General features: G+C 36.5%; 1 pseudogene; it reads right to left on the reverse strand.

Moving 5' to 3' along the window:
• Positions 1 to 2,659: 2,659 nt before the first annotated feature.
• Positions 2,660 to 4,700, reverse strand: LOC141693327 (STOREKEEPER protein-like; annotated as a pseudogene).
• Between the last annotated feature and the right edge of the window lie 16,046 nt (positions 4,701 to 20,746).

The raw sequence follows: 20,746 nt of genomic DNA on the forward strand, positions 1-20,746 counted from the left end.
GGTATTCGCTCCAGTTGTAAGAGTTGATACCATACGACTTCTGACAGCAATTGCAGCTCAGAACCAGTGGAAGATATTTCAGATGGATGTCAAGTCAGCATTTCTGAATGGTTATCTTGAAGAAGAAGTCTATATTGAGCAGCCTCCGGGATATATTCAGAAAGGCCGGGAGAACAAAGTCTATAGGCTGAAGAAAGCTTTATATGGTTTGAAGCAAGCTCCGCGAGCATGGAACACGCGAGTTGATGAATATTTTCAGAGGTATGGTTTCGTGAAAAGTCCATACGAGCATGCCCTCTTTATGAAGATAAATTCAGGGGGCGATATTATGATCGTGTGCTTGTATGTGGACGACATGATCTTTACCGGAAATAACCCTGGTATGTTCAACGATTTTAAGAAGGTTATGACTAACGAATTTGAGATGACAGATATTGGTCAAATGTCTTACTTTCTTGGAGTCGAGGTGAAGCAAAACAGAGATGGGATTTTTATGTCTCAGAAAAAATATGCGGAGCAGATTTTAAAGAAGTTCAGAATGGAAGAATGCAAGTCAGTGAGCACGCCAGCAGAACCGAGCATAAAGCTCAGAGTTGATTCAATAAGGGAGTCGGTAAATCTGACATTATTCAAAAGTTTGGTTGGAAGTCTGAGGTACCTAACTTTTACTCGTCCAGATATAATGTATGCAGTTGGATTGGTTAGTAGGTACATGGAAAAACCGAAGTAAGATCACTTCATGGCAGCTAAAAGGATTTTGAGGTACATAAAAGGTACACTTGATCATGGTTTATTTTACACGTATTCTCAAGATTCAAAATTAGTTGGCTACTCAGATAGTGATTATGGTGGTGACTTGGATGACGGGAAAAGCACTTCGGGATATGCTTTTCATATCGGTTCCGCGATATTTTCATGGTCATCAAAGAAGCAACAGACGGTTGCTCTCTCAACATGTGAGGCGGAGTATATTGCAGCAGCAGCGTGCGCCTGTCAAGCTATGTGGTTAGACTATATTTTGGGCGAGTTAAATATTGTCAAGGAAGAACCGGTTAAAATTTATGTGGATAATAAATCCGCTATTTCTCTCGCGAAAAATCCTGTGTCGCACAGTTGGAGTAAGCACATCAATATAAAATATCATTTTATTCGAGAACAGGTGAACGAGAAAATTGTGGAACTAGCACACTACAGAATCGAAGAAAATTTAGCGGATATTTTTACGAAGCCATTGAAGCCGGAAATATTTCAGAAAATGAAAAATAAACTCGGGATGCAAGATCGAGTTTGAGGGGGAGTGTTAGAATTCAAACTCTACGGTCAACAAAGGCTGCAACAGCTTATAAAAATAAATAGTAGCTAGAAGAAATAAAATTTCAGCTGGTGTATTAGCTGGAGTATGCAAATAATTATAAAGTATCACAAATATTGACAAAGGTAGTTGTACGTACATGGGGAAATGAAGAAGAAAGCAACCGCCAGCCAGCTATATGGAGTTTAATCTTGCAAGTCAAATACGTGTGTAATAGATATGATCACCATGCAGCTGTGTTTTTATGAAGGCCAAGAAAAAAGGTGGGCTATGCAAAATACAATACACAGTTCAAATGTAAACATAAGAAAACACACTGAACACATATGCAGGCTTCATGCAGGTCAAAGTTTATGGAGAAAATACAACACCTAGTTGCTGGAAATAAGGCTGGTCATCAGACAATATAGTAGGCTAGTATTAAATATAGCTTATGTAATGGTTTAGATCAGCAAGTTAAATTAGGTAAGCAATGATATAATCCTCTGCATGTCTATAAATAGAACTTTCCAACAGACTTGTAAAAAAAAGTACACCGAGTGAAAAAAAGCTGAAGCTAAAATAGAATAGAGAGAGATAAGGCAGAAGTCTTGTTGTAAGAAATACATAAGTTGTAGCTTTATTATTCCTTGTTGAAATAAGAAGTCTGTTGTATTCTATTTGTATCATCACCAGTAATATATTTATACACTGTGTTTGAGTTAACAAAATAAATAGAAGCCCATACACGTTTCCAACATTAATTAGGTTGAATTGCAGCTCATCTAACAAAGCATCACGCTCCTGTAACATTTCTTCCGAGTTTAGTGGAGCAGTGTGGTGCAGTATTATTGAGAATTCATCCCATGATAACCATTTTGCCCACGACTTCGGTTTGTTGTTAACAAAACAACGGAGATAAGTTTCGAGTGTTTTGTTCACAATCTCCGTCTGGCCATCCGTTTGAGGATGGTAGGATGTGTTTTTCTTCAAGTTTGTCCCACGAAACTTAAAAATCTCCTTCCAAAAGGTACTGAAGAAGATGCGGTCATGATCGGAGATAATGGAAGCTGGGAACCCATGCAGTTTGACCACTTCGCGAATGAAAGTTGAAGCCACAGTGAAGGCATCAAAAGGATGTCGTAAACAAATAAAATGAGCATATTTTGAAAAACGATCAAGCACTGCAAAAATTGTATTAACACCTTGTGATAGAGGTAACCCTTCAATAAAATCAATGGAGATATCTTCCCATACCATTGATGGGATTTGTAGTGGTTGAAGAAGCCCGGCTGGGGACTGTTGTGATAGTTTTTGTTGCTGGCACACGGTACAATTCTGGACATGTGTAGCTGTGTCTTTTCTCATTCCCACCCAATACCAGCTAGTAGCAAGCCGTAGATACGTCTTCAGTTCCCTGAGTGTCCCCCATCAGGAATTATGATACTCGCGTGTACATATACCATATAAATCATCAACAATTAAAAAGTTTGATTGGAACCACTGTAGTTGGAGAACTAAACTATAATTGTCATAAAGGGAACATTCAATTTTCGCATGTGTTCTACTGTCACAAAATTGCAAGGTGAGAAGAGCAATGCGCCATCCACAATTATGAGAGACATCCAGACTACCAAATCATTATCTAACGATACCGGGAATTTCTGCATTTCAATACAAAAATGGAAGGTGCAAAGCTCAAAAGCACTTGAAATGTCCAGTACCGTCTCAAATAAAACTTGCACTCACTACCCCACTCACACTCTTGAATTACGTTTAAGCACACAGAGAACAACGGCAACGGTGATAATACACATTTTCTTTTCTATTTAGAGACTATCACTATGCTAGTACCCACACCCGATTTTCTTCTAACAAGGCTTAAATCCTCAAATTCCATTAAAGGAGCGCGGGCAATATTGCTAGAGCCCTATATCTTAGTAAGCTCTGACATTTTAACGATATACCATTCAATATAAAGGAGATGCTAGACATCATCCGATACTTTGAAACATGCGAAGTAGCATTCTTGGATAGTACTAAATAATAATGTACCTTTTCCACATATTACTTCCTTTCCTGTTTTCCATCTGAGCCCAATCTACCAAAAGCAAGTATAAACAGTCAGAACAATTCCATGAAAGATAATATCTAGTTTACTCCATCATTTCCAAACTAACAAGATGCACACGGGATGTTTAAGCATCACTTTTAGACAGAAGTTCATTGATTTAGCAAGTTGTTTCATTATCAACCAAGTACAGATAATCAGAATTTCAGTTACATCTAATGCCCTTTCATTAACATTTTACTGGCATTGACAGTCTTGTACTACAATGATGCCTATTTAAGATATTCCCGCACAACCATAAACATTTTGAGCACTTGCCAAATAGCACGATAGTAACAAAATAAAAGAAATGCCCTCATCATGACAAACTCCATACAAAATGCATCATAAATACTAAGACACACCACTACCTCATCCATAAATATTAAACAAACTCAAGTGAATCCAACATAGCTTGAGCTTGCTTATTGATTAAATCTTTCCTCTTGGCATAAAGCTGAACAGACATCACGTGAATAGCATTCCATCCATCTTCTAGTTCGATTGCCTTGTCTTTCCCGATTCCTCTAATCGTGGCCTTGACGAATTGTTTTATATCCAATATATTCTTAGTAAAATAACAAGATACCTCTTCTTCGATAGAGGCACACAACAGTGGATACAATGACCAACAGTCTTTCTTCTCGTGCTCCGTAACTTCATCCTTAACTTCCTTCATGCTTGTATCATATTTCAACTTTCTACTCTTTACCTTGTCAACATTGTTGCCCCAAATATTTTTTGAAAGCGCAAACAACATTTATTCATGTCGCGAAAATGCAGGTTCCCCACCATCATTCAATATTTCAATGTTGGTACGAAACTTCCTCTTCAACCTCTTAATCTTGTAATACACCTGATCTTTTGAAACATTGTCCGAAAACGAATTCTTTACAAGGTCATGAAAAGCATCCATGTTAGAATAAACATCATTACCGGACTTTTTCACGTAATCATTAATTGCACGCAATAACACATTCTCATCTTCGTCTTTCCAGTACATAACACTCTTCTTCTCTTCTTTCTGACCATGCTTTTCATTCCCTTTTCGAACTCTCTGTGCATTAGAGACCTTAATCTTCTTATTCATGCAAAACTTGTTCTCGATACGGCGCTTAGAATTAACCGCTTTAACTTCTAAATCAGATTCAGAAACAATATTTTCAACTACAAAAACAGAATCAGATTTTGAATAATCAGAATCAGAAACAGTTTCAACTATAAAAATCGAATCAGACTCAGAATGAGAATCATCTTCAGATTCAACAACCAGCGTATTTCTGTTTGACATTGTTTCAAAACTTTCTTGGCTGCTGCGGAGCTTAGGGTTTTAGGAGTTTTTTTAATGAAACAATCTTCCCTAGGTTTCTCACCGGACTTCACTACTCCCCGTATTTATCCTCTTATTATTATTGTTTTTTTCCTAGATTATACGGCAGTTCAAAGAATTATTTAATAATAATGATAAATAGAATAAATGAAGAATTTTGTATTTTACATCAAATAATATAGTTTAAAAATAAATTATTTCTAATAAAAAAATGATAGTTTTTTATGTATTTTGACATAATAAACAGATTTTAAGATGAGCTGTACCCGCGCCACACAGCAACGGAGATTTAAAATTCTCGAATATGGCTGATTAATTCAGTTAGTAAAAACATATTAAAATACATGTTGCATATTTTATTAAATGTATAAAAATTCCGAGGGCTCTTTCGATATGTTTCTTAAACATATTACATGAGTGTATTAATTTTTTTAAGACGATTACTCTATATAAATTAGTTTGAATTGTTTAACTTAATAATAATAATTTCTAACCTTCCAATATTATTGTTATGCCCAAATATGGACATGGGCTCTAAACAGACCCATTACAAGAATTATTAACAATATTGGGCTTAATAAACAAGCTCAACAATATGGAAAAGTTCTGCTAATTTGTATATGGATCGGGACCATGTACCGCATGTTGACCAAGACTTCACATGATGACACGTGGGAATATATAAAGGAAGATAGTCATGTCTACCTCTAACTAGGAGGTGACGCATGCCCATCTCTTGCTAGGAGGTGAGTCATATATGCCTCTCCAACAGGAAGGGGGCATGTCCACCTCTTACCAGGAGGTGAGTCCTGCCCTCCTCTTACAAGGAAATGAGTCATACCCTCCTCTTATTAGGAGGCGAGTCTTATCCGCCTCTCTAGCAGTAAGGAGGTCATATGCACCTCTCAAAAAGACTGGAGTCATGTCCACCTCTCAATCGGGAAGGGAGTCATGTCCATCTCTCAACAGGATAGGGATTAAATCCACCTCTCAACAAGAGGGGAGTCCTCTCCTGATACTACTAAGAGGGGAGTTCTCTCCTCATATCACTAAGAGGGGAGTCCTCTCCTTATATCACTAAGAGGGGAGTCGTCTCCTCATATCACTAAGGAGGGAGTCATCTCCTCATATCATGCATGACTCCATATTACTAGAAGGGGTGGCCTATCAGGGGTAGCATGTCCCCATATTAACAGGAGGGGAGTCCTCACCTCATATTTTTAAGAGACTTGAAAAGACAAGTGAGAGTCCACGATCACATATCAACTGTACAAGAAATATTATTACAACACTTTATGACTCATGACCCTATTGGGGCACATCATGAAAATCTAGCGGGACTATATTACGCTTGGAAGGACCTCATCGAGGTCAACACTACTTATATATTTCTGGGTACACATCACTTGACCAGACTATAAGGGGTCGCATGTGAGGGCTCTAGGTGTTCCCGTGCCTCACCAACGAGATATCTTCGCCTATGCAATGACAGCCTATTAGAGCCTAATTGGGCTTGGGCCATGGAATAATATGGGCTTATTACGAACTATCCAAAGGTCAAAGAACCTGGGCTTTGATGGATCGGGCCAAACCCTAGCCCATCTAGGTAACTTATCCTCCAAGAACTACGTGTAGCTTGAACCCCTATAAAAGGGTACGTAGGCCTCTCGTTTACGGATGATCAACAGTTTGAAATAAGAGAGAATAAACACTATTCTTCTAACATTCTAAGAATCATCGAACAAGATCAGCTATAACATCCATCAATTTTTATCCCGTATTCTTCGCGTTCTTCATGAAAATAACCTCAAATCAACATAATTTGCTCTGTGATTCCAGCAACCTCCGAACTCGTGTTGTTACGAATTTCTCCCAACAACATTTGGCGCTAGAAGGAGGGGATATGACATCTACGGGAGAAAGATGTCTCGATTTCATAAAACGGAGCTAGCAACGATCCAAGAGGCGAAGATAAGGACAACCGGGAGACCACTGGCCTGAGAAGAAGGGGCGTGCGACCCTGAACCTCTTAGGAAAGAGGTCCCTAGTACTTGAGTGTTGTCCATCATAATTCAACCTCATCTGAAGTAAGTTGCTCATTAAGGGGTGGTCGTTTATCTAATTAGGTTGTCGACCTTGGGACAACCATCAATATGATCTTTCATCAAGGACGGCCGTCTATCGCATGTACCTTCTTGGCATGTCTCTCCATGAGATGCCCCTTTGTGAGATATCTCTACGTGAGTGCCTTAACGGGCCTCTCTACATGAGATGCCCCCTCTTGGGATGTCTCAGCGTGTACACCTTAGCTGGTCGCTCTGCATGGGATCCCTCTACGGAGATGCCTCTATATGAGATGCCCCATTGTGGGATGCCTCTGCATGAGCGCCTTAGCGGGCCTCTCTGCATGAGATGCCTCTACGTGAGATTCCCCCTCGTGGGATGCCTCTGTGTGAGTGCCTTAGTGGGCCTCTCTGCATGAAATGCCTCTTTATGAGATGCCCCCTTATGGGATGTCTCTGCGCGAGCACCTTAGCGGGTCGCTCTACATGAGATGCCTCTACATGAGATGCCCCCTCGTGGGATGCCTCTGCGTGAGTTCCTTAGCGGGTCGCTCTGCATGAGATGCCTCTATGTGAGATGCCCCCTCGTTGGATGCCTCTTCATACGATGCACTTAACATGACGCCTCTTCTTCTTTATGGAGTAACGATCTCTCTCAGCGAGGCCCCCCTACTTGAATGACCAACAAGGTCTTTATGGTTTGTTTGTCTCACTCCAGAAGGCCCTTTATTTGTGCCAGGTCCGATCTTCTTCATGGTTTGGTAGCCTTTTAATGGGGCCCCTGCTTTGGCGACTATCACGGTTTTTATTGGGTGATAACCATTCTTAGAGAGGCCTATCTACATTATGTGGTTTTTTCTCTAAATTTATAGCATTTCTTGTTTAGGCGGTTTTTACTTGTGTTCTAGCATCTGAACTAATTACAGAACGAGGCCAGCATGCTCATGTAAGGTTGAAAAGTATAGAGTACAGCGGTGCGAGGCCCCAATAGGCTTCTCCTACGATCATGATTTTCTTCATAAGTCTATTGAATGCTAACTCAGGTGATAACAGATGAAAAGAGGCCGCCCTAAATAAAAGGGAGAACTAGCGCCCCCTCCACATACAGTAGAAATTATCTCTACTCTAGACCAAGAGAGTTGTTATTTTTATATGCTATAAAGTTTAAGAGCGCTTATCTGTCTTTTTTAACTGGGTAGCACTGATGAGTTATGCACTTCAGCTTGCTCTTGCAGAATTCAGGCTCTCCTGATCTTTTTCAGTAATTCGAGCTCTTCTCACCAGCAGAAATAAGGCTCACCTCTCTAAAAAAAATCATGCTCTTCTCACCCTAAAGGATTTAGGCTCACCTCTCCAAAGGATTCAAGCTCACCTACTTAAGGGATTCGGGCTCACCTATTCAAGGGATTCGAGCTCACCACTCTAACAGGTGCACTAGCCTTACTTTCCTGGAAGAAGCTCCGTCCCTCATCAATGGCAGGATTTAGAAGAAGATTCGGGGAACCCACCACACTTGAACTATTATGAAGACTTGAATTGACTGTTGATACACTCTTATGCTCAGGGTAGCATTGATGCGACATGAGTGTGAAGAGGCTTCCCAAAAATCAAGGCATACCTAGGTCCCCCCCCTCAAGTAAATTGTGGATTTAGGGAACTTTGATGTGATATATTAGCTTGAAGGCACTTTGAAGGGTCAAGCATTGACCAACTTCATGCTTGAGTTCCTGCCTCATTCTAAGGATGACTCTAGGGAACTCATGGCGACCCTAAGAGGAGTGGAACCCCCGGAGAACGTGTCAAATGTGCCCCTTGTGGGCCCTATATATTGATGAGGCTCTTATTAACAACCTAAAGCTAGCTCTGGAGATGAAGGTGGTTCATCTCAATGTCTACAATGACTTCTTGTTAGTGACTTCTCATATTTGTTGTGAAAGGCTCATCAAATTCTTCAATGAAGGTAGGGTGGAGCCCATCCCAAGGGATTAGAATCAAGAGGCAGATGCATTGGCAAATTTGGGCTCTCAGAGAGAGGCCATACTACTTGAAAATTTTTCTCATAAAATTTCAAGTCAGGGCTAGCGTGTCTGATGAACTCACCATGGAGATGGCGACCTAAGGGCCTACATTGATGACCCTCTCCGGGACTATGTCAAAATGGGGAATCTACCATAATAGGATAGAAACATGAAATATCAAGTAACAAATGACCTTTTATGTTATTTATGATAACGTTCTACAAGGGAGGCTTCAACACACCGCTACTGAGGTGTGTGAGTAGACTAGAAGGAACTTACTTATAAATAAATTACATGAAGACATTAGTGGAAATCACCCCGTGGTAGCGTTGATGAGGCCTCATGTCCCCGGGATAGCATTGAAGAGATCAATTGAGCCGTGATAATGTTGGACATATGGTGTTAACTCAAATAGCACAAAAAGGGCACTACAATATTTTGATTCCTCGTTGCATCTCTAATTATAACAAGGAATCGAGGGGTGGTGGTACTACCGAAACACCTCCTCCAGCATGTTATTAAAGATTGTAGGGCAAGGCCAACATCTAGTGACACGAGGCCGCAAATTTGGAATCTTGCAATATGAGACTTCTTGACCTCGCTGACGATCGATGATGGGCCAGTCCGTAAGTCCATACATTATGAATCGATCTCAATACATGTGCTAAAGACAATCTGTCAGCAAGGAGAATTATTTGAAGACTCAATCAGTTATCTTAAAGCTCTTGGAAAAATTTTAAAAATAAATAATGATCAGCACGAGGCAATTCGAGTCTCTCGAGGCTAACACTTATGATGCAACACCTTCTTGCATGAGTCATGAAGGTAGGGACAGTGTCCGCTATGTGAGGTCGATAAGAGCTATAAAATAATTTTATAAGGATCCTATTTGCAACATATATTTTACAAGAAGGCGAAGATATAAAGCTCTATTCTCTAATAGCCAATCTTCAATAATGCGAGGCCAACCAACCATCATATATTAAGCAAGTTTAGAGCCAATATCTTACGGTATGAGACCGGTATGAAAGAGATCAAAATTGTGCTCCTAAAAATCACAAGACCTCTCTAAATCATTCAACTTTTTGGTTGCCTTGTGGACATCCCTCCTCAAGTCCTTGATGTAAACCTCATTCTCTAGTCCGGAGTTGGAAATAATCAATATAGAATCTGTTTGCGGCGTAGAGCTTATGTGAAAAAGATCCGACCCAAAGTTGAGCTCTATGATCACAACGTTATTATCCATAATATCAGTAGACCAAGAATTCACGTCAATCACGCATAATAGCCTTAAATTGGCCTATGTATGAGCTACTACATTAGAAGAAGATGAAAGAAGGCTAGAGTCCTTGCCCTACTTTGGTAATCAGTTTGAGCAATAATTTGGCGGTGATCCCCCAATAAAGGTTCACCTCTTCGGCTCCTAGCGGTCACTCGGAAAGGCTTCCTGTTTAGATGCACATTCAACGTAGTAACTGGACCTTTCCAATACGTTACTTCAAGGATGAATAATACTTTCTTGATTTCACATTGCATTCATAATGACAACATAAAATCAAGGGGTAGATGTTATGTCCAAATATGGACATAGGCTCTAAACAGGCCCATTACAAGAATTATTAATAATATTGGGCTTAATAAACAAGCTCATGAATATGGAAGAGCTCACTTAATTTGTATATGGATCGGGACCATGTATCGCATATTGACCAAGACTTCACATGATGACACATGGGAATATATAAAGGAGGATAGTCATGTCCACCTCTAACTAGGAGGTGACGCCTGTCCATCTCTTACTAGGAGGTGAGTCATGTCAGCCTCTCCAACAGGAAGGGGGCATGTCCACCTCTTACTAGGAGGTGAGTCCTACCCTCTTACAGGAAAGTGAGTCCCAACCTCCTCTTACTAGGAGGTGAGTCTTATCCGCCTCTCCAGCAGTAAGGGGGTCATGTGCACCTCTCAACAAGACTGGAGTCTTGTCCACCTCTCAATCCGGAAGGGAGTCATGTTCACCTCTCAACAAGATAGGGATCAAGTCCACCTCTCAACAAGAGGGGAGTCCTCTCCTTATACTACTAAGAGGGGAGTCCTCTCCTCATATCACTAAGAGGGGAGTCCTCTCCTCATATCACTAAGGATGGAGTCCTCTCCTCATATCATGCATGACTCCATATTACTAGAAGGGGTGGCCTACCACCATATCACTATGAGGGGTAGCATGTCCCCATATTAACAGGAGGGGAGTCCTCACCTCAAATTTTTAAGAGACTTGAAGAGACAAGTGAGAGTCCATGATCACATGTCAACTGTACAAGGAATATTATTACAACACATTATGACTACATGACCCTATTAGGGCACATCATGGAAATCTAGCGGGACTATATTACGCTTGGAAGGACCTCATCGAGGTCAACACTACTTATATATTTATGGGTCCACATCACTTAACCAGACTCTAAGGGGTCGCATGTGGGGGCTCTAGGTGTTTTCATGCCTCACCAACGAGATATCTTCGCCTAATGCAATGACAGCCTATTAGAGCCTATTTGGGCTTGGGCCATGGAATAATATGGGATTATTACGAACTATCCAACGGTCAATGAACCTGGGCATTGATGGACCGGGTCAAACCCTAGCCCGTCTAGGTAACTTGTCCTCCAAGAACTACGTGTAGCTTGAACCCCTATAAAATGGTACGTAGGCCTCTTGTTTACGGATGATCAACAGTTTGAAATAAGAGAGAATAAACAATATTCCTCTGGCATTCTAAGAATCATCAAACAAGATCAGCTATAACATCCATCAATTTTCATCCCGTGTTCTTCGCGTTCTTCTTGAAAATAGCCTCAAATCAACATAATTTGCTCCGTGATTCCAGCAACCTCCGAACTCGTGTTGTTAGGAATTTCTCCCAACAACAATTATTATGAAAGTATTTATAAAATGAGGAAAACATTCTGTAATTATCAAAAACATTTAATTATTTAATTGTAATTATTTTTATTAATAAGTTGAACATAATTTTTATTCCAATATTTTGTTATTTTTGTAATATAGGGTGTTTATCCCGCGATGCGCAACGCAAAAGTTGTCATTCCGTAATTGCCAAATTAAATAAAATATTAACTTATATTATCTTGATCAGTTATATATATATATATATAAAAAGAAATTAGGATGTTAACAACCAATCACCTTCATGTTAAAAAGAACAATCAACTTATTTAAAACTTTCAAAATATTAAAATGTTTAGACATATTGAAAAATAAAGGTATAATAACTAAAAATGTTGAAATTAAACTTGTTGTGCGAGTAAAGGGCACATTTCTCTTCTATCGTAAAATATGACAAGATAGTGCATATTTACGTACATAATATATTACACATTTTATACTTCTACATTTTTAATGTGTACACTATAAAATTATATAAAAGTTTAAAATTATTAACTTCTTAAATTATTTATATTTTTTAACTTACACAATAAAATTGTGTAAAAAATTTAAATATCACAAAGAATAGAAGGTTTATAATATCATAAAATAATAATGAAGTGGTATCAAGAAAGAATATATTAAACATACACATGTATATCTTAACTTTTAAAATATATACATTGTACCGAGTACTCAAACTGTTGTGAATATATATATATATATATACACTAGTCTATCACCCGTGCGATGCACGGATTGCTGTTAACACTTGAATAATTTTTAATAATATAAATATATCTTAAAATTATTATATTTTGATATATAGTTTCAATAGTTGAAAAATAAATTGAAGAACATAATATGTTATAATATTAAATATTTTGTGATAATTTGAGACTTGACTGAAAATAAATAATATATTATAATATGTTGTTCACGGGACTCGAGCCCTCAATCTATGGAAATTGTTAAAATAAATAATATAAAAGTTTAAATATAATAAGCTGTTGACGGGGTTCGAACTCTGGATCAAGGAGAGTAGTTTAAATATTAAAATAATATTATTTTATTATTGCATCCAACGGTTCCCATCTATCTGACGGTTGTTATTTCTCGTACCAAACAACTGTACCGAACAATCGACTACCAAATAGAGGATGTTTGTGATAATTTGAGACTTAACTGAAAATAAATAATATTATATAATATGTTGTTCACAAAACTCGAGCCCTGAACCTGTAGAAATTGTTAAAATAAAAAATATAAAAGTTTAAATATAATAAGCTGTTGACGGGGTTCGAACCCTGAATCCATGAGAGCAGTTGAAATATTAATATAATAATAATAATTTATTATTACATCCAACGGTTCTCATCTATCTGACTTTAAATCTGACGGTTGTTATTTATCATACCAAACAACTGTACCAAACAACCGACTACCAAATAGAAGGTGTTCTGCTTATAATAGTATAGTATAGATATATATACATATATATACATATATATATATGTATATACTAACCCTATTAAAAGACATATGAGACTTAATCATAACCATTCATTATTAATTAAGATAATAATAATAAAATAGTTATACACATGTTTATAAATGTATAAATACGTTGTCATCCATACAACTAGATACGGAAAGAAAATTTTAGTAAATAATTTGATTGGATTGATTGATCTTTATTTTGTATGATAGTAGAATCTTTCATAGAATCTTTCATAGGAATTACCCATTTACATGATTGATTGTGTTCACAGTTGATTTGTTATACCTATAAATTTAGTAGACTGTGTATTAAAACCAAATAGAGTAATTAGTGTCAACATCGTCATCCTCGTAGTACTCGTCGGAAACTAGGATTGAGAAGTTTAGAAATTTGTACAAGATGACATGTTTTATTCACGTCTTATTGACAAAAAAGTTTCAAAATAGTATGATTTTTTAAGAACACTAATCAGAATCAATTAGATTTATTTCACATTATACATGGATTCACGATCGAGGGGAGTTATGAGTTTTCAATATTCCATAGATCTCATCTAGAGGTGTGTCATCAAGTTGATAGTTATCCCTTATTGATGTAACCTTAAAGTCCCATTTTTTAGGGAGAGCAACTAGAAACTTCAAGTTTGAGTCCTCTAAATCATATTCCTTGTTGACAAGAGATATGTCATTCAACAGCTTCTAAAATCTGTCATAGACCTCAGTTAAGGACTTATTATCTCTTGAGTCAAAGTGCTCATATTCTTGAGTAAGTACTGTCCTCATTTTCTTCATAGCAGTTGTGCCTTGATACTTTACTTCTAAAGCGTCCCATATTTATTTTTTTTTCTTAGATCTAATAACCCTATTGGACATAACACTATCAAGACTTCTCTGCAAGATGGGTCTGACTTTAGCATCCTTCATAATAAAAGAAAGATCTTCAGGAGTGTAGTCCTTCCTTTCTTTTTCAACCATCTTTTCTGGTTGTCCTGCAATAGAAACAACTACATTCATTGGTTTATGAGGACCATCATAAATCCTGCTTAGATATTCAGGATCTGTGACTTCCAAGCACATAGCCATCCTGACTTTCCAGATTGGATATTCATGTATCTTCAAGATTGGCACCTTGATGGCTTCATACCTTCTCATGTTGCTGCTAATCTGTGATGTGGATGGGGGTGGTAGTTGTGGATTATGTGGTTCTTCTTTGTCTTCCATTAAGGATTGATTTTACGATCTTCAACTATTTATATGTCAACAGCAAGCTCTGATACCAATTGTTAAGTCCGTAATCAACTATGGAGGGGGTGAATACAGTTTATCCAAATAATTCGACAAACCTGAATCCATTAAGTACTCACTCTGACAAAAATTTCGTACGATATGTTTTAAACATGTTATTCCCCCTTTTCATAATGTTACCCATCAATATGTTTCAAATTGCACAATCATATCACCGAGTTTTCAATCTCATATTACCACAATCGGTTTTCAATTATACTTCTCTTTGTTCGGAAGGCAATCAACCTTGGAAGAATGATTTTCACGATAATGATGTAATTTAGACAATCTTAACAAGATTTCAAAATCGAATATCCCAAGAAATAATGAGCTTTGAATTAAAGAGTCACAACACTCAAAAGATATATGAATTGGAAGAAAGAATACAACAAGGATTATTCTTCCATGTCCTTAGAATTTTATATTATGATGTTATAGAGAATATCCCTTGAAGCAATGATTGCTGAATAATAACATTATTTGAATGACATTTGTAAGATTTCCCCATTGAAAGAATACTTTTGTTTTGGAATAATGAAAGAAATCTCGAATAAAATTATCAAGGAAATGTTAACTATTAAGGTTTCAAAATGATGCTATTTTGAAAGAAGGAATTTTATCCAATGATTAACAAATAAGGAAGTATATTGTCTTCAGTCAATTTATGGTTTTAAATAGATATTCGTTATATAAATGAAAGAATAGAACATTCCGTGAACAAAATATTTCATAAAAACTGGGTACGAACCCACGTTCAAGTGAGCGACCTAGTTAGGTCTCAATTAAATCATTCTTTGAAAATTTATTAATTTATAAAATGCATTGTGTAATAATAAAAATTTGAATGCAAGTGGAACTAGCAAATAATAAGTAGTCCATATCAAGCAATATTATTAAGCGGCTAAGAAAATGGCCTGCTTAATTAGTTTGGCGCATAGCAACTAGCTAGAATGATTAGCTAATTTTTCATCGTAATAATTAAATTTTTGACTAGTTAGGATAATTAACTAGTCGTTAATGAGAGCATAGGCACTAAGCATATTTCACTTTGTTCGAAAAAAAAGAGATGAAAGTCTCAACATCGTAACCACTAAAGAATTTGTGGCTACCTAGATGACGATTTCGAAATAAAGATTTTTAAAATTTGGGTCGAGAAATGCAATTAGAACTCTGAATCAAGTGGTCTTGGCATCGGAAAAATCGATAGGCCCTCATCAAATATTTTTTTCCAATAAAACGGTACAGTCAGAGGTGCCCTCGTTCACATACTTTATCGAATTCTCAAATCGAATTGAATTCGGAATACCAATATCAAATTGATACCCTTACTATGATTTCAAAGTTCAATATACAATACCATCCCAAATAGAAGAAAAGGATTCCCGAGGAGTCTATGGATATTAGATGGTCAACGCCCTTAAATAGATGATAAATACAGCTCGAGTGAAGAGTGTAAGTATGAAGGAAACCAAATGGTAATATTCTCATTTGAATATTCGACAATAACTCAAGAAGTTAATTAAAGATATTCCTTGGATAATTTAAAATAAAGTATAACAAGTCTGAGCCTGAACAAGATAATCATAAACTTTAAATAGAAGTTCATAAACTCAAATAAAGAATTGAACAAGTCCTGATGTGGAGAAAGACTATTTAAGTTGTTGGTCATATCAAAAGTTCAAAGTGGAGAACTAAAAGGATTGCCTGATATGACTTATCAAGGCAATGCGAATGATAAACAATTTAGAGGGAGTAGTGTGACGATGAGTAGATACAAATATAATTCACGGATCATCCTAACCCTCGTCATTATCCGTTTGAGAATGATCCCATCTCTTCATTTTTGTAATTCCATGTTTCAACTAGTGTCTCCCTCAATATCATTTTAAAGTCGCTTACTAACTTGACTTCCGCAAGTATATTGGTGTTTTACCTCGAAGACCTTACTCAGGATTATTACAAAAGCATCTGTTAAGGAGATATAAGACTGCTACACGAATCCATTACTAATTACAAGTGGCCATTTCCCCTTGGGAAAAGATCAAAGAGATCTCTCAGGGATCTCAATGTAGTCCATAAGTTCGGTGGCATGTGTGTGTAATTGAACATATGTTACGAAATATATTAAAGGTCTACGAGTATATATACGTAGTCTCTAACATCATTTCTACCGAAGAATTCCGTTCTAGACTCACTGGTACATCCTTATAGATGGTTCTAAGATCGAACCATCACTCGTTGTAATCTTACGCCATTTAATTGTAGACATGCCATCAATTCTCGACGCTCTTGATCTTTGAGCTAAACCATCATAACGTTACATGTTAAGCGCACTAATAATGTCATATAATGTACTCGTCTTACGATAACATTCGTATATTACGTTCAAATCTTCCTTAATTGAAATAAAATCCTCAAGGGTATATTGGACACTATCTCTGCTAAATTCGTTATTCATACTATATTCATATCCTCATTGGTAAAATGATACCTTCAACTAGTTTGGGTAGTAACCTCAACTGAATATTAATAATTCGACTTCATGATTCACACATGTAATGCCCCTTCATTGGTAATCGATAAAGAACTACGAGTAACAAAGCTCGTGTTGTCCAAATGAATATATGGTGTTGATAATACCGTTTGTACCCCAAATGCCCTGGAGACTCAGCTCCGAGTTCTACATCCACATCCTTTCCAAATCATATATGATTCCAATTTTTTCTTAACATCATTCTGATAATCTCCAATGGTTCTATTACTCATACTTTAATACCTCAATATAAACTTATCCTAACCTACCCATAGGGGCTACATCTGATAGTCCAGTAATGAACTCTATATGAGCTCTTACGTAAACTCGCATCTAGACAGACTCCTAACACTCACATCTTTGAGTACTATAACTTATTCTTCTAATACCATTTATGTAACGCCTCTGGGTCTTAGCTTGCACACCAAACTTGACTAGGAATTTTAATTATAAAACATGAATCCTTATTTTAAGGAATGTTGTCTTTCACTTAATTCTTAATATAATTAGCTAGCTTGAATAATTTATTGCTAATTAATTTGCATGGCCTTGGTTCATTTATTTATTCGCTTACGTATTCGCTTGGTCACTTATTCGTTTTTGTGGTAAATCTTCGTAAGCGATTCGCGGTGTAAATCTTTTAATCGTAATTCTAATCTTTTCTCATACTTGAGCTTGGGTTTATTCATAGGATTTTAAATCCTTGGTCGTAGTGGAATTACTTATAGCTCATAAAATAAGGTCGTTTTAAAATGTTGGTTTTCCTCCGAAAACTAACGACTCTTACATACACTCATTTGTTACGTATAATCATAATATCAACTCGGAATCTTAAATTATAAACTCTTATATGGTGTGGTCGAAAAAGTTTTTATTAAACCGCAAGGTTACTATTCATAAAGGTCTTTTACCGATGTCAAAAATTCGGGCTATTACAAGGGCTCTTCTGGGTCTAGAAGTTTATACACGAAGATAGTGAATTATTAGTAAAGGATCCGCTCCTTCTAATGAAAGAAGAGAATGTCATATGTTATTCCATTTATGCTAGTTCAGGAATCTCTGGCCAGAGTCAATGGAATTAGAAAGAAGTTTCTAATTTGCATTAAACAGAACTAGGCATGGTGAAGAGGAAAACATATGATTAAATTAGATAGTCTTGACACGAGAGCTATGATTTGTTTTTAATCGGGACATTGTAGGACAAAAGGAATTTATTGTACGGTAACTATTCATTGAATATGTTCTTGATACTAAACAATGAATTCATATTATCCGGATAGTCGTGATGTTATGAGAAGTATCCCTCGCGATGTAGAATAAATATGATTAATTTATTAATTATATTTAATGAATTAAAGAACTCATATAAATAATAATAAAATGGTTTAATTTTTATTTATTTTTACTACTGGCTGTAATATTGAACCTACAGGGTCACACCATAAAGAGCATGAATTATTGGTGGAGAAGTTAAATTAATAATAGTTTGTCATTATTTATTTATGAAATAAATAATTGATTAGCAGTTTTTATAATTAATTAAATGTGATTTAATTTATTATAAAATAATTAAGATGCTTTCTTAATATTATTAGTTAAGAATTTAATTTATGAAATTAAATTATGGTGATAATTATTTTCTAAATAGTTTTAAAAAGGAATTAATGATTAAAAGGGATTTTAATTATTAACTGATGAATTAATAAGATTAATCAAAATATGGGGTAAATAATTTATGGAAATTTTTTTGCTGAAAATTTTGTTTATAAATATACAATTATAAACCATATTAGCCTAAACCCTATTTTCCACAAAGAAAGGAGGAGGGAACCTGTAATAATCCCAATTGTTGGGCTTTTTGAAACCCTGATGAATATTAACTGTTTGCTGATTGTGCTGATTAAGGAAAATTATCAGACCACGCTATATAAGAGTATTGTTATGGAAATTCTGAGATCGTATTAGTATTTCATAAAGTGAATGAGTGTATGTAAAGGTCGTCAGGATTCGAATTCGGACATTTTGATTTTTCCCAAAAATTCACCAGATACCGAAAGAATTAAGTATAAGGTAACATAATTAAAAGGAATTCAATTTAAAGATTATAGTACACGATTATTAAAGGAATATAAGATATTATGAAAGGTTTAAGGAAACATAAGTGATAAGATCCCGGATATGATCCCTCAAACGATCAACGAGAACAAGAGTTAAGCGAACCGTAAAACAAATAAGCGACCAAGAATCAATTCTACAAGAACCAAGGGATTGAACAAGTGGACTAGAAACAAGGTCACATGATCACACCACAAGATAATGACAACTGGCAAGGGAATGAAGTAAGCATGATGATGTAAGCATTTGAAAGAGATATTTTGCAAGATTAAATTTGGACCAAGCATTTTAACCTTCTAATTACTAAGGTCATGCCTTAACCAACCCTTTATCACACAAAAACCAAGACAACCAAATCAAGAAGCATTTCACTCCTCTTTTCATCTCTAAAGCTCTCGGCCTCTTTCTTCATCTTTAAAGATCCAAGCTCCACTTCTTTTTATTTTACAAGGTAATTATTCTAGATTCTCCTTGGTTAGTTACACGCTCCCTAGAAATCTTAGCTTCAAATTCCATTCCTTGATTTTTCTATAATTCATAAAAGAATATTATGAATAGTAACTTTGAAGAGCAAATTTTGATTTCTTGATTTTATTTATTAGATCCAGGTAGATTAAGCATAGATCAAGGCTCCCATGGGCATTTCAAGGCTCTCGCATTGTTTAGAAGCTCCAAGGAAGGTATAAATCTTCAACCCCTTAGTGTTAAGTGGATTAGTTTGAGTTATTATGATAAATTGATGATGGAGTAAGTGTAGTAGTTGTATAAGCATGTTTCGATCTTTGTTGTTAAATGAATTTTTGATTATTGGAGTTAATAGTAGTACTTGTTGCCCTTGAAGATTCTTGACTTGATTTGACTTAGATCCATGGTATAATGTTGGTGGATGAGTGATATTGTTTTGTGGTTGTACTGTGGTGGTTTGGTGTTGTTTAGTGTTATGGATAAAAACTAGATTATTTTTATTATGATATTTATTACTAGGGTTCAAGAGCTCAAGGCCTTTTGATATGGATAGAAAATACATCCTAAAGACACATTAAATGTCGCCTTAATTGCATTTGGGATTATTGTCCGAAAAGTCCAAGACAGACCTGTCTGGTCCAAGCTTCATAGCAGACCTGTCTGGTCCAAGGCTTCATAACAGGCCAATGACGGCCCAAACAACCAAGGCCCACCAACATGGGTCGTTTAAGTCCACGAACACAAACTGTTCATGGACTAGGCCCAATACGGCTGGAAGAGCAGAGACATGTGTTCTAAACGGATTCAAAATCCTACATAGAAGGTTCTGGATCTCCTTCCTCAAGAGGACTCCTAATCACCATCTAAGTTGGAGACTTGTCCACCAAGTCTCCTAACAGAAGTCTTACCCTAGACTCACCTCTATATAAAGGGCTCTACCCCTCAATCTAGAACTATGTTTTTTGGATTAATTCTCTACAACACAAAGATACGTAGACATCTTTCAAGGATCGATAGTCCCGAACATAAGAGCACCCATTAAAGCTCAAAGCTCACCAACCCCAGCATTAAATAATAAAGTACACAGGTTTTTATTC

This window comes from Apium graveolens, chromosome 10 (genome assembly GCF_009905375.1).
Source record: "Apium graveolens cultivar Ventura chromosome 10, ASM990537v1, whole genome shotgun sequence".
Taxonomy (NCBI): domain Eukaryota; kingdom Viridiplantae; phylum Streptophyta; class Magnoliopsida; order Apiales; family Apiaceae; genus Apium; species Apium graveolens.